This window comes from Physeter macrocephalus, chromosome 4 (genome assembly GCF_002837175.3).
Source record: "Physeter macrocephalus isolate SW-GA chromosome 4, ASM283717v5, whole genome shotgun sequence".
Classification (NCBI taxonomy): Eukaryota; Metazoa; Chordata; class Mammalia; order Artiodactyla; family Physeteridae; genus Physeter; species Physeter macrocephalus.
Window position 1 is genome coordinate 61,438,894 of NC_041217.1, and position 15,908 is coordinate 61,454,801.

Here is a 15,908-nt window from a genome sequence, read left to right on the forward strand (position 1 = left end):
AGGCCCGAGTACCACAAAAAAAAAAAAAAAAAAAAAAAAAAAAAAAAAAAAATGTCTAAATAATACATGGGTCAAAAAAAAACTCAGGAAAAATTTAAAATATTTTGAACTAAATTAAAACAAACACATAACATCACAATTTGTGGGATGCAGCATAAACAATGCTTAGAGGGAAATTTATAGCATTGAATGCATATATTAGAAAAGAAGAAAGATCTAAAATCAATCATCTAAGCTTCCACCTTAGGAAGCTAGAAAAAGAAGAGCAATTTAAATCTAAAGTAAGCAGAAGAAAATAAATAATAAAAATTAAACCAGAAACCAATAAAATCAAAACCAGGAAATTAATAAAGAAAAACAACAAAACCAAAAGCTATTTCTTTGGAGAGATCAATAAAATCTATGCACCTCTAGCTGGGTTAACTATGAAAAAAAAAGAGAGAAGACACAAGTTACTAATATCAGAATGAAAGAGGGGACATACTACAGATCCCAGAGAAATTCAAAGGATAATGAAGGAATAATATGAACAATTCTATGCCAACAAATTTAATAACCTAGATGAAATGAACCAATTCCTTGACACAATCTGCCAAAACTTACACAAGAAGAAATAGATAATCTGAATAATCTTGAAGATGAACAAAGCTGGAACACTTAACAACCAAAAACTGAGGCATATTACAAAGACATTTATAATTTGTACAGTTTATTGTGAGAATGATATTAATTTTTAAAGTTTTAAAGTAGGGATCAGGAGGAATGAGGAATAAGAAAAGATAACGGGCTTTAGCAATTAGTATGTCAATAGTTATCTTCAAGCGAACCATTTTCAGGAGGGGAGGATGAACATATTAACTTGTGGTAAAATATACAAAGTAGTTTTTTGGGAAAAAATGGTGAGAAAGGAAAAGAGGAAGACAGAATATTTTTCTAAGGAGCAGTAAAATTAGGATAAGGATTTGATTTTCTAGAACAGAGGATACTAAATTATAATTTTAGGTAGAGTCACTCAGAAATGAACAGGCAGAATAGAAAATGAAAGACTTGGCTTGACAGAGATAAAAGGAAATGAGATTTAATATACCAGCTTAAGAAAGAAGGGGAATTCTTCATCCTACAAGATAACAGAAAGGAGCAGAGAGAGGTAAAATATAGAGACATTTTGAAATCAAGAGCAAGTTGAGACTCTCATATTAGATGGCCTGAAAAAAATTGATTAGAAGCATAGTAGGGTGCACAATAGTTTCTCAGTTAGCATGTATTGAATGAATGAATCCTTTAAATTACTTATACGTGAATAAGTTAAAAGTCATCTACAGTGAATAAGGAGACAGTGGTAGGTGAAGAAGTATAAACACAAGAAAACTACAAATGTTAGGTATGCAGCAGAGTGTCAACTGGAGGTAAATGAAAGAATTGCTCAGTATCTGGGGGCCTAGCTGTAGGTGGAGAGTAGGAATATTTAGAGAAAACAGCCTGTGCGCTATTTTACTTTATTTTCCAACACTCACCAGCTTAGGAACAGAAATGGAAGACACATATAGTGATGCTGTTTAACCAGATGTGGAGATGTTTAAGGTAGAAAGAATCTGGGTGTGGGTTTTTGAAATCAGAAAAAGACAGTTGACATAAGTAAGCATTGAGTCCTTAGTAGGGTGGCAAGTGAAGAGACAACAAGACAGAAAGAGGTTAGGAGAGGCAGAGAGAGAAAGAGTCAGAGAGAGACACCCGAGGCCTGAAAATTTTGATGAAGGCAAAGACCAGGGAGTGTTTGCAAAGAAGGGGTTAGATAGGATGATAACGAATTATTGTCAAAGAGGGGGATTTCAGAGTTTGAAGTCTTGGAGGTGGGGTAGAAAAGATTAATCCATATGTACAGCCATGGTGTGACTGCTCTTTGTGTGGCAAGAACACTAACAGAGAATAAGTCAAAGAGGAGACCGATCATGCTAAAGTCACTGTGGAAAGACAGAGGAGTTGTAAGATGCCCAAGATTAGAAGGATTCAAAGACAGCAAGTCGTCTGAATGAGACAGTACAGAGAATGGTCCCATGACGTGCATTACAAAGGGACCCACAGGGAGGGGAGATATGAGTCTGGTGATATTTAGGCATGAGGAATATTGGGTCAGGAGTGAAAGTACAGGGATTGAGGAGGCATGGGGGTTGCCGGGAGAGAAGTTTATTTCTGGCATGGTATGGCAGTACTGTCTTATGGTCAATAAAATCCACACTTTTCCTCCTGGGCATACACTAGACCACATCCCCCAGCCTTCCTTGCAGTTAAGTAAGGACATTTGACTGAGTCCCGGCCAAAAGAATGTGATGGGAATAATGCACACCATTTCCAAAAATGTCCCACATGATCCTCCACTTCTTCCCCTCTTTCATTTGATGGCCCAAATCAGAGGATTCTGCTCTAGGGCCCTAGGAAAGGGGTTGACAAACTTTATAGTAAATATTAGTATAGCAAGATAGTAAATATTTTAGGCTTTGATGGCCAAGAACCAAAATCAAGGATATTATGCATGCATTTTTAAAACTATTTAAAATCTAATCATTTAAACAGGAAAAAAAATAATTTTTAGCTCATGGGCTGTACAAAAACAGATAACAGGCTGATCTGGCCCACAGGCTATCATTTGCTGCTCCCTGCCAAGGTGATCTTGGAGATTCAAGATGGGAGGAGCCTGGGTCGCTGAATGACGTGTGGAGCAGAGCTTCTCTGCCCACTGCTGACTGGACTTTACATAGGTGGGAAATAAACTGTTATGCTGATCCCCTAAAACTTAGGTGTTGTTCACTGTAGCAGTTAGTCAATCCTGACTGATAAAGAGATTGGGAGAAATTTAGAAGAGTAAAGTGTGCACCGAAATAAGGTTTAATGTTTGCTCTATGCCAGGCACTGTACTAAGTGCTTTACATGCATTATCACATTTCATTTATACAAAAATTAGAGGTAGTTACTATTATCATATGCGTTTTACTGAGGAAGAAAATAGCGCTTAAGTGAATTGTGCAAGTCATAAGGCTAAAAAGTGGTGAACTTGGACTCAAACCTAAGCTGCTCTGGCTCTGAAGCTTGTTCTCTTTAACATTCATGCTATACTGCCTCCCAGAAATGTAGGAAAATGTGCTGTGTAGGGCTGAATTATGTTTATTTAATTATTTATCCAAGCCTTCATAATTCATAACTTGTCTAGATCCAAGAAGGATGTAAGTAAGTTTTTATTATTTAGCAGAATGTAAACAAACTGACCCAAAGTTCTGATTAGAGAATTAATATATGATTATAAGCCCTGGGGAAAATGCCTCCCAGAATCTAGTTATTGCTAAAGTAAATACAAGAGATCTTTGAGCAGTAAAATTCCATGCAACAAAGTCCTGTAAACCTCTCTCAGACCCTTCTTTCTCTCATTCTTCCCACCGGTGTAACAAATTTGGTCATCTGGTTTCAAAACCCAAAGCAATATGTTCTCAGGTGAGTGAGGGGTTAAAAAAATTGCCATGCTATCCCTGGAGGACCTTATAGGTGACAGATCATTAGTACAAGGACAGCAAAAATACAAATGTGCACTTGCCTGCATTTAAACACTGGGGCAAATGGCTCCATGCACATCAATAGCTCCTGAGGTGATCACTGTATTATCAGGGAAGGTATAATAATTGATGTTCATAATGAAACTTGATCATCTAGAAAATTTTTAAACATTTATAACTATTCTGGTATTAGAAAAGTATGTTTTTTATCAAATATTCCATCAAATAGTATCAATTTAAAACTATGATTGTGCTTTTACAAAGATACTAATTGCCTGAAGAATTCATGTATAGGATACTTTTCACTCCTCCAAATGTGAAGAAGACAAGAAATTATCAGGAAGAATAGATATTTACTTGTTGGCCAACTCTGAAACTAAAATTTGATGAGTTGTCTTTATTGTCCAAGGAATATTACAAACAGGTAAAATTTAGGAGGTGATGTATACAAAACAAAGCCTATACTCTTGCATTTTTAAAATGTAGTATATAAACTTCCCAGTCCAACAATCCTGATTATTCACTTTCCCAGAATAAATTTGGACGTCAGCTATCCAGACACCTTGGATAAATGTAATCTTTGGAAAATTGTGGTGCGAAATTATTTTTCAGGCATGCATACACTAGATAATTGGTATGTATGGAACCAAGAAAGGATGAAAAATGTGAACGTGTCCTCACATAAAATGGTATTTCAGATTCCTCTGTTATGCTCAAATCCCTAGAACATATGTACCACATATCAACTGCCACACTGTCCCTTGGTTCATAGTTACAATCCTAATGGGGAAGAGAAAGAATGGCCTAGTGGGTTTGCTTTAAACAGAGTTTTTAAAAGCTGGAATTATTTAAAACACAACACTAACAACATTTATGGTAAAGAATACCTCTGAGTAGTATAAAGAGTCAAGGTAGTATAAATAAAAGCAACCAAGAGAAAATCCTGGGTAACTTTTTTCAACCAACATTAGACAAGTCACTGCTCCTCTTCAAGCCTCAATGTCCTCCTCTATAAAAGGAATGGATTTGATATGAAAACCTCTCTGGTCCCTTCCAGCTCTGACATGCTAAAAGTTGTCTATTGCTTCTTAAATGTCACTATTAGTCTTGATAACTCAGGAAGATGTACTCCTTGCTTCTTAGCCTCCTAAACATTGTGAGTTCTAAAATAAATCCAATATCTATTTTTTGATTTATTTGTGTGTCTTGGATTTCCACTCAGTTTCTTTCAATTGAATCAGTAAATCTTGGTAGTCTAAGAAAGCTTAAATGTTATCCAATTTCTATGTTTTGAGATGAGTAGCTTAGGGTTTAGGAATTTGCTCAGGTTCACACCTAATGGCATAGTCAGGACTAGAACCCAGGCTTCCTGACTATCATTCCTCGACAGAACGTTCTCCAGTCTATGACACTGCCACCTTACAATATATTTGAGACAATGTCTACATTAAAATTACAGGAAACATCAAAAGTCTACAAGCTTCTGGAGTCAGTGTTAGAAGCAAAGGAGCCAATTTATTTATGAAGAAGTAGAAGTTCTTTGAAAAAAATTAATAAAACATTGTTTAAGAGGTTAAGTGTCTGCAGGGATAAGGATCTGGTCTCCTTTGCCTATACAGAACTCAATGAAAACTGAGTATTATGGGTAAATGTATTTTTGTTGAAGTTTTTCCATTGAGATTGAGGAAGGGCAAACTGATTTAGATAAAATGAGAACTGACCTTAGCTGACCCAAAACTTTTGCCCAAGGCACAAAACAAAGCCCCAATCAAACTCCAGTCTCAGTTCAGAGAAAGGGCAGCAAAGGGGAGGGCAAGTGAGGATGGTGACTGAGAAATAAAAACATTTGTCCGATTCTCCTCTTCCTGACCAGAATTCATGCTGCCAAATTGTCATAAGAAAGGCTGTTTATACAGACATCCCAGCCCAGCTAAAATAAAAATAGGAGTCAACACATCAGATTTTTTTACTTGGTTCCCGAAGAATAATTTAATGAAGCTTCTGAATTTCTGGCTTCTTAGATAAACAGATTTGTCCTACGTCAAGAAGGTGTGTCTTGAGTAGAAAAGGTTTGTGCCTCTTTCCCAGGGAGGCAGGGCTTGAAAAAGTTATTTAGTATTCGAATGTACCAAAGATAAAAAGCAGGAGTCACACAAAGCCAAGGCCGGCCATTGTGTGGACCATTGTGTAGACAGGCCTCTTAGGTCTGCTAAGATGGATACTGGAAGTAGCTCAGCATCTACAAGACCACAGTGAGAACACAAACTTGATCCCAAGAACTAGGGACAAATCCTGATGTTCCCTAGTTCCTCACAGAAGCTCAAGAAATATTAAGATTAATCCATGATGGTGAATCTGTAAAAGGCTTTGAAGAATTATTTTTGTATTTTAAATTTATTCCATGTAACTCTTAAGCTCTGTCCCAATACTTACCTAGAGACAGCAGCAGGGACTGAAGACTGGGTTGAATGGACCGATGTTTTGATTTAATGTGTCATATATCATATTTCATATGGAATTCAGGTTACCATTAGAAGGGCAAAAAAAAATGATTTGGGCCAAGCATGTTTAGGGGCAGCAGTCTTCAGACACTGACTTTAGTTAATCCATTTAAAATGCAATTTGCATTACCCCAAGATGCATAGTGAACTGAAAGTGTAGCCCCGGCCAGGGTGAAGAAAAACAGAAAGCATGTCATGGAGACATTCAGTTCTCCCACTGTGATGGCTGCTCTTCGTGGGTATGATTTGCATCTTGGGAGAGGAAAAGTAAACATCAAAAGGTCTGGCTTAGGGAGAAAAGGAAGTAGGTACTGCAGACATTGGGAATAGCTGTATTCCCTATTGGCCTCCATCCCATTACCTGCACAAACAATTGAGTTTGTTATACAATAATAATATCAATGGCTAATTTTATTATAATTAGTTGATTAAACATTTACAGTGAGTACAGTACTTACAGAAAGTCACAGAGAAAAGTTAATTCAGTTATAAATACGTGTTGAGCACTGATTTTGTTCCAGGAATTGTAAAGGTAAAAGGTCGAGTAAGATTTGGTGCTGCTGTTGAGAAGTTTATGGTCTGGTGACCCCAGGAGATACAAATGGTAGTGAGGCCTGAACCTTGAGGACAGCAAACTCGCTTTCTGCAGAAACATGGAATCCACAGGGAAGGCTGAAATTCACCATGTGAACTTCACCCCTATAGCTTCACGGGGGAAAGGGAACTAGAGGAACAGGCAATATTTAAAGGGCGCCTTCTAAGTTCCAGGCAGGAATTGGACAAGTGAAGTGGGAAGAAAGACTAACCTTTTTTGAGTTCTCTGTATTCACTGTCTCATTTAAAAAAATTTTTTTTAAATTTATTTTATTTTTGGCTGCGTTGGGTCTTCGTTGCTGAGTGCGGGCTTTCTCTAGTTGTGGCGAGCAGGGGCTACTCTTCGTTGTGGTGCGCGGGCTTCTCATTGCCGTGGCTTCTCTTGTTGCAGAGCCCGGGATCTAGGCACGTGGGCTTCAGTAGTTGCGGCATGCAGGCTCAGTAGTTGTGGCTCGTGGGCTCTAGAGCGCAGGCTCAGTAATTGTGGCGCACGGGCTTAATTGCTCCGCGGCATATGGGATCTTCCCAGACCAGGGCTCAAACCCATGTCCCCTGCATTGGCAGGTGGATTCTTAACCACTGAGCCACCAGGGAAGTCCTCACTGTCTCATTTAATCATTATAACAAACCTCAGAGGTAGTTATGGTTATATCAATTTTACTGCATCTTAAAGAGTTCAAATTTTTTTATAAGTCCTCACAGCTCATTTTAATATATTAAGCAACATTTATTGTCTCCAGCAGCACTAAGGTGTTACATATATAGACTCAACCCCTTTAAGTAAATACCACTATAAGACCCATTTTGCAAAAAAGAAAGCTGAGGCATAGGGATGGAGGTTGAGTTAAGTGCTTTCCTAAGGTTACACAGCTGGTAGATAGGATATCTGGAATTGGAATCTAGATATAGTCTGGCTCCCAGCCCCATAACCAGTCATTGCAAGCCTGAGATGCCAACCTTAGATCAGAATCTGCTGATTCCAAAACCTATTCTTTTCTACAAAGCACATTTGTGTCTCTGCAAAAGATAGACTTAATTAATTATAACAATTTCAGTTTAAAATGAAAAATAACTTTTTAACAAAAAAGGGAATGTACTGTAAATAGTGAGCCCCCCGCCATGGAATGTGTTGAAGCAGAGGCTAGATAACCAAATACACAGTGGAAGGAAGCTAAGCATTATAACAGGGGGTTGGGAGATTAAACTAAATGATTCTAAAATTATTTGAAATCCACGAGTCCACAATAGAATAACATAAGTGGGCCTTAATGAGTCAGAATTTCAATTATTTTTCCAAGTGATTTTCCATCAACCAACTTGGAATCTTTGTAATTTCAAAATAACACCCTAAAACAATGTGAAAATTCTTTTTGAAACACTTATAAATAGTATTTATTTCTTTTTTTTTTTTTTTTGCGGTACGCGGGCCTCTCACTGTTGTGGCCTCTCCCGTTGCGGAGCAGTTGCGGAGCACAGGCTCCGGACGCGCAGGCTCAGCGGCCATGGCTCACGGGCCCAGCCGCTCCGCGGCATGTGGGATATTCCCGGACCGGGGCACGAACCCGTGTCCCCTGCATTGGCAGGTGGACTCTCAACCACTGCGCCACCAGGGAAGCCCGAGTATTTATTTCTATAACAAGTTTCATATCACGACTGGGCTCGTGGGAGAACAAGAGACCTCTGTTCCGAACTTGAAAGCTTCTACCTCTTTCCCTCACCCACTAAGTTCTCATGTCTGAATGTGATCGTCACTACTACTTCCTACCCACTGGCCATGTCCTTGATCCTTCTTCCTAATAGAATTCTTATTTTGTTCAAGGGTCACCAAAGCTATAAGAGGCTAAGTCTTCAGTGGTTTAAGTCAAATATGGTAACTCCATTGCTCTTGGAAAGTTATTAGTTTAAACACAAGCATGTGACATAATTTTGGCTAAAGAGATGTCAAGGGAAATCTGTTGGTGAGGATCTGGGAAGGCTTTCCTCACACCCAAAAAGGAACACAAGTTTAGTAGTTTCATTTTCTGCCTCTGGATGTTGTTGTCTACAATAAAAGAGCCATCTGGTATCACCAGGGGAGCCAGCCTAAAAGATCAAACCAAATTTATGTAAATGGCAGAGTAGAAAGATGGAAGATACTGGTTCCTCAATGACAACACTGAACTTTTGAATTAACCAGCTTTGAAACTCTTCTATTTCTGGATTTTGCTTTAAGAGAGAGAATAAATACCTTGTTGTTTACTTGTTTATGCCATTTGTCTTTTTTTTAACTTGGAGCTGAAAGCATCCTAAATGATAAATTAAACTACCACATTTTTTCATAAGGTTTAAAGCATCACATCTCTATGAATCCCATCATTGAATCCCATCATACAATTATTTCTCTGAGGAGACTATGAAATAAAAAATTAATAACAGTAAAAAATGATTAAAGGTGATAAAATCATCATCATCATTATTAAGCATCAGGAAAAGCATAGGTTTTAAAATAAAATAGATCTAAGTTTAAAATCCAGCTTTTCATCTTGCCAGCTTGGTGATCTTGGAAAAAATATTTAACCTCTCCGATATTGACACTTCTTATTTTAAAGGGAAGTGATATAACAGTATTTTGCAAAGGTACTGTAGGAAATGTGGTGGTATACATAAAGCACTTGAAACCAATAATTGGTAGTTCTGTCTATTGGTCTCAATATCCTCACCTATAAAATTGGTATAATAAAACTCAGCTCATATAGTATATGTGAGGGATTAGGAGACAATGAATGTACATAATCAACACTTTATACACAACTATAGTAATCTTTGGGGGATGGAGAATGGAATGATCAAATTGACCAGGGAATGAATTGAGGGCATTGCTATCTGTTGAGGGATTTGTGAGACACAATGGAGCTTTAAATGGTAGAAGAGGTACACCACAGGAGGGGCAGAGGGCCCCCAAAACATTTACCTTCTTCAGTGTTTGACCAGGGGCTAGCTCGGCCCCCAAAACATTTACCTTCTTCAGTGTTTGACCAGGGGCTAGCTCTCCTGAAAACTAGAAAACAGGAAGTAAAATTCATGTTATAGACCCCTAGAGCGATCAAAACGAATAGTCCAGGTGGACTATCAAAACAGCATTTCTTGGGCTTCCCTGGTGGTGCAGTGGTTGAGAGTCCGCTTGCTGATGCAGGGGACGCAGGTTCGTGCCCCGGTCCAGGAAGATCCCACATGCCACGGAGCAGCTGGGCCCGTGAGCCATGGCCGCTGAGCCTGCGCGTCCAGAGCCTGTGCTCTGCAATGGGAGAGGCCACAGTGGTGAGAGGCCTGCGTACCGCAAAAAAAAAAAAGAGCATTTCTTTAGTAGATCTTTGGCTCTTTCTTAGTGGTTCTCCTCTCTGTCAGTCTCTCTGCTTCTCTCTGTCCCTCTGACTGTCTCTCTTTCTCTGTCTCTCTCTCTCTCTCTCTCTCTCTCTCTGTCTTCCTCTCTCATATTAAATGCCTACTCCACTCTGTGCTCTTAGACAATCAGAGACTTTTAAGAGTTCTGAAGAGCTTCTTCAAAGTTATACCACTAAATAAATAAATAAATAAATAAAGTTGATTAACTTAACTTTGATTTCAAACCAGATCCAAGCAGGCTTTTCTCCAAAGAATGCTGGCATTTGTGATCCTACTGCACTGGTCAGGAAGTACACTGGCCTAGGCATCCTAGTTTCAGCTAAGCTGTTGATTGGCAGTGACTCTGAACAGTCCACTTTGATTACTACTGTCATCATTTCCTTGCTTACAAAACAAGAGACATTGCATTAAGTCCCTTCTCTGAGGTCAGAATCACCCCTTGTCCCTCCTTGTGACCTTTTGGTCACATTAGTCTTTTTAATCTCTCTCTATAACAATGTAAATCTCTGTTTGGCTACCATATTGTATAAACATCTCCCTGTGCATATTTCTGCCACACCTGGATGACCTAGCAGATCACATAAATAGTTTCCTCTTCATCTTCAATATACAGTTAAACTACGTTTCTTGGCCACCCTGCAGAGGTGGAGTCATATGAGTTCTGATCACTGTAAAGTATAGCAAATTGATATAACACCACTAGGAGTGACCATAAAAACAATTCTCCACCCTCCCTGTCTCTTTCTTCATTTGTTGGTGGAGCTGAAAGATCCAGGGGCAGACTGGGAGGTCCTGGAAGGTGGTGGAGCCACGTGATAGAAGCAGTCAGTCCCAGCTCTCTATCCCCTATTCATCGCCCAGCTCTGCCACCTCTCACTGGATTACAATGTAAGAAAGAAATAAATTTTTGTGTTGTTAAACCACTGAAATTAGGGGGTAATCTGGTATATCATTTAACTCACTCTGACTGTACAACCCAGCTATAAAAACTCTTTAGACACCAAGTATATCTTAGCTTCCTTTAAGAAATAAGGCAGGGGTGTGGAGTCAAGATGGTGGTGTGGGAAGACATAGAGTTAGCGTCTCCCCACAACTAGGGCACCTGCTGGCTGCTGGTGGGGGACTCTGACGCCCAAGGAGACAGGAGGAACCCCAAAGTGAACCAGGAGGACATAGAAGACTGAGGGGGGAGGAGAAGTGGAGGCCAGACAGGATCGGGACCCCTGAGGCTGGGGAGATCAGGAGATGCAGGTGGGAGGGGCCATCCAGGAGGAGCCGGAGAGGAGGGGAGGGTGATTGCCCTGCCCACTTGGGCCTGGGGAGCCTGCTGAGCTCCCAGGCCAATCCCCTGCCCTCCAAAGCCCCCTCCAGGCCGGGTATGTCCTTGGGGGCATAAGAGGGAGACCAGGGAGATCAGGAGAGGCAGGTGGGAGGGGCTGTCCCTGACCAGAGGAGCAGGAGAGAGGAGGGCTTGCCTCAGCCACTCAAGCCCAGGAAGCCTACTGGGCTCCCAGGTGAGGTACCCTGCCCTCTGAGACCAGGGGTGAGGGGCATGCCTGGTCCCTCTGTTCCATGAGCCTAAGCGCCACCTCCACAGCACCCAGGGCCTTTTCCAGCCCTGTGGGTCCTGAGCATTAATCATCCACCACCCAAACCTCACCCTTGCAAAGGTCCCACCCTCCACAGCCAAGGCCTTTACCCCCCTGCCTTTTTTTGTCCTTTTCCCTCCTCCTCTTTTTACTATTGTGGTACTGATGTACCTTCCAGTTGTTAATTCATCTATATTTTTATTTTTATATTCTTACTAACATATCTGTTAGTTTCCTAGTCTAATTTTATTTTTTACATTGTTATGGCTTTTTTTTTTTTTTTTTTTTTTTTGCCACCCCACTCAGCTTGTGGGATCTTGGTTCATGAGCCTGGGATCGGGCCAAAACTCCTGTGGTGGGAGCTCTGAGTCCCAAACACTGGCCAAACAGAGAACCTCATACACCAGGGAATATTCATCAGAGTGACATCTCCCAGAGTTCCTCATCCCAGCACCAAAACCTAGCTCTACCCAACAGCCTACAAACTCCAGTGTTGGAAGCCTCAGTCCAAACAACCAGTAAGACAGGAACACAATCCCACTCATTAAAAAACAAAAAGCAAAAAAAAAACAGAAAAAAACATGAGACTGCAAAAAAATATGTCACAGATGAAGGATAAAGGTAAAAACCTAGAAGACCAAATAAATGAAGAGGAGGAAAGATGAGCTTCAAGATGGAAGAAGAGTAAGACACGGATATCACCTTCCTCCCCACAAATACATCAGAAATACATCTACATGTGGAACAACTCCTACAGAACACCTACTGAATGCTGGCAGAAGACCTCAGACCTCCCAAAAGGCAAGAAACTCCCCACGTACCTGGGTAGGGCAAAAGAAAAAAGAAAAAACAGAGACGAAAGAATGGGGATGGGACCTGCACCAGTGGGAGGAAGCTGTGAAGGAGGAAAGGTTTCCACACACTAGAAGCCCCATCGCGGGCGGAGACTGCGGGTGGCGGAGGGGGGAGCTTCAGAGCCACGGAGGAGAGCGCAGTAACAGGGTGCAGAGGGCAAAGTGGAGAGATTCCCGCAGAGGACCGGTACCGACTAGCCCTCACCAGCCTGAGAGGCTTGTCTGCTCACCCGCCGGGAAGGGCGGGGGCTGGGAGCTGAGGGTCAGGCTTCAGTCGGAAGCCGGGAGAGGACTGGGGTTGGCTGCGTGAACACAGCCTGAAGGGGGCTAGTGCGCCACAGCCAGCCAGGAGGGGGTCCGGGAAAAAGTCTGGACCTGACAAAGAGGCAAGAGACTTTCCCTTGCCTCTTTGTTTCCTGGTGCGCAAGGAGAGGGGATTAAGAGTGCCGCTTTTAAAGGAGTTGCAGAGACGGGCGCAAGCCACAGCTATCAGCGCGGACCACAGAGACGGGCATGAGATGTTAAGGCTGCTGCTGTAGCCACCAGAAGCCTGTGAGCAAGCACCGGTCACTATCCACACCTCCCCTCGTGGGGGCCTGTGCAGCCCACCACTGCCAGGGTCCCATGATCCAGGGGCAACTTCCACAGGAAAACACATGGCCCTCCTCAGGATGTTGCAATGTCACACCAGCCTCTGCAGCCACAGGCTCGCCCTGCATCCGTACCCCTCCCTCCCTGCGGCCTGAGCAAGCCAGAGCCCCCGAATAAGCTGCTTCTTTAACCTTGTCCTGTCTGAGCAAAGAACAGACACCCTCAGGCGACCTACATGCAGAGGCAGGTCCAAATCCAAAGCTGAACCCCGGGAACTGTGCAAACAAAAGAGAAAGGCAAATCTCTCCATGCAGCTTCAGGAGCAGTGGATTAAATCTCCACAATCAACTTGATGTATCCTGCATCTGTGGAATACCTGAATAGAGAATGAATCATCCCAAATTGAGGAGGTGGACTTTGGGAGCAATGATATATATATATTTTTCCCTTTTTCTCTTTTTGTGAGTGTGTATGTGTATGCTTCTGTGTGTGATTTTGTCTGTATAGCTTTGCTTTTACCATTTGTCCTAGGGTTCTGTCTGTCCTTTTTTTTTTATTACTTAAAAAAATATTTTTCATAATAATTAATTTTTATTTTAATAATTTATTTTGACTTATTTTACTTTATTTTATTGTATTGTATTTTATCTTATTCTTTATTTCTTTCTTTTTTCCTCCCTTTTATTCTGAGCCGTGTGGAGGACAGGCTCTTGGTGCTCCAGCCAGGCGTCAGGGCTATGCCACTGAGGTGGGACAGCCAAGTTCAGGACACTGGTCCACAACAGACCTCCCAACTCCACATAATATCAAACGGTAAAAATCTCCCAGAGATCTCCATCTCAATGCCAAGATCCAGCTCCACTCAACGACCAGCAAGCTACAGTGCTGGACACCCTAGGCCAAACAACTAGCAAGACAGGAACACAACCCCATCCACTAGCACAGAGGCTGCCTAAAATCGTAATAAGGCCACAGACATCCGAAAACACACCACCAGATGTGGACCTGCCCACCCAAAAGACAAGATCCAGCCTCATCCACCAGAACACAGGCACTAGTCCCCTCCACCAGGAAACCTACACAACCCACTGAACCAAACTTAGCCACTGGGGAGAGAAAACAAAAACAACATGAACTGCAAACCTGCAGCCTGCAAAAAGGAGAAGTCAAACAAAGTAAGTTAAACAAAATGAGAAGACAGAGAAATATGCAGATGAAGAGCAAGGTAAAAACCCACCAGCCCAAACAAATGAAGATGAAATAGGCAGTCTACCTGAAAAAGAATTCAGAGTAGTGATATTACGTAAAGATGATCCAAAATCTCGGAAATTAAATGCAGAAAATATAAGAAATGTTTAACAAGAACCTAGAAGAACTAAAGAGCACACAAACAATGGTGAATAACACAATAAATGAAATTAAAAACACTCTAGAAGGAATCAACAGCAGAATAACTGAGGCAGAAGAACTGAGAAGTGACCTGAAAGACAGAACATGGACATAACTGCCACAGAGCAGAATAAAGAAAAAAGAATGAAAAGAATTGAGAAAATATTTGAAAAACTTACCTAAGATAAGTTCCCTAATATGGGAAAGGAAATAGTTAATCAAGTCCAGGAAGCACAGGATAAATCCAAGGAGAAACATGACAAAACACATATTAATCAAACAACCAAAAATTAAATACAAAGAACAAATATTAAAAGACGCAAGGGAAAAACAACAAATAACACGTAAGGGAATCCCCATAAGGTTAACAGCTTATCTTTCAGCAGAAACTCTGCAAGCCAGAAGGGAGTGGCAGGACATATTTAAAGTGATGAAAGGGAAATAATTAAAACCAAGAATACCCTACCCAGCAAGGATGTCATTCAGATTTGATGGAGAAATTAAAACCTTTAGAGACAAGCAAAAGCTAAGAGAAATCAACACCACAAAACCAGCTATACAACAAATGCTAAAGGAATTTTTCTAGGCAGGAAACACAAGAAAAGGAAAAGACCTACAATAATAAACACAAAACAATTAAGAAAATGGTAATAGGGACATACATATCTATAATTACCTTAAATGTAAATGGATTAAATGCTCCAACCAAAAGACATAGATGGACTGAATGGATACAAAAATAAGACCCATATATATGCTGTCTACAAAAGACCCACTTCAGACCTAGGGGCACATACAGACTGAAAGTGAGGGAAGGGGATGGAAAAAGATATTCCATGCAAATGGAAATCAAAAGAAAGCTGGTATAGCCATTCTCATATCAGACAAAAGAGACTTTAAAACAGACTATTACAAGAGACAAAGAAGGACACTACATAATGATCAAGGGATCAATCCAAGAAGAAGATATAACAATTGTAAATATTTATGTACCCAAAATAGAAGCACCTCAATACATAAGGCAAATACTAACAGCCATAAAAGGGGAAATCCATAGGAACACAATCATAGTAGGGGACTTTAACATCGAACTTTCACCAATGGAAAGATCATCCAAAATGAAAATAAATAAGGAAACACAAGCTTTAAATGATATATTAAACAAGATGGAATGAATTGATATTTATAGGACATTCCATCCAAAAACAACAGAATACACATTCTTCTCAAGTGCTCATGGAATATTCTCCAGTATAGATCATATTTTGGGTCACAAATCAAGCCTTGGTAAATTTAAGAAAATTGAAATTGTATCAAGTATCTTTTCTGACAACAACACTATGAGACTAGATATCATTAACAGGAAAAATTTTGTAAGAAATACAAACACATGGAGGCTAAACAACACACTACTTAATAACCAAGAGATCACTGAAGAAATCAAAGAGGAAATAAAAAATACCTAGA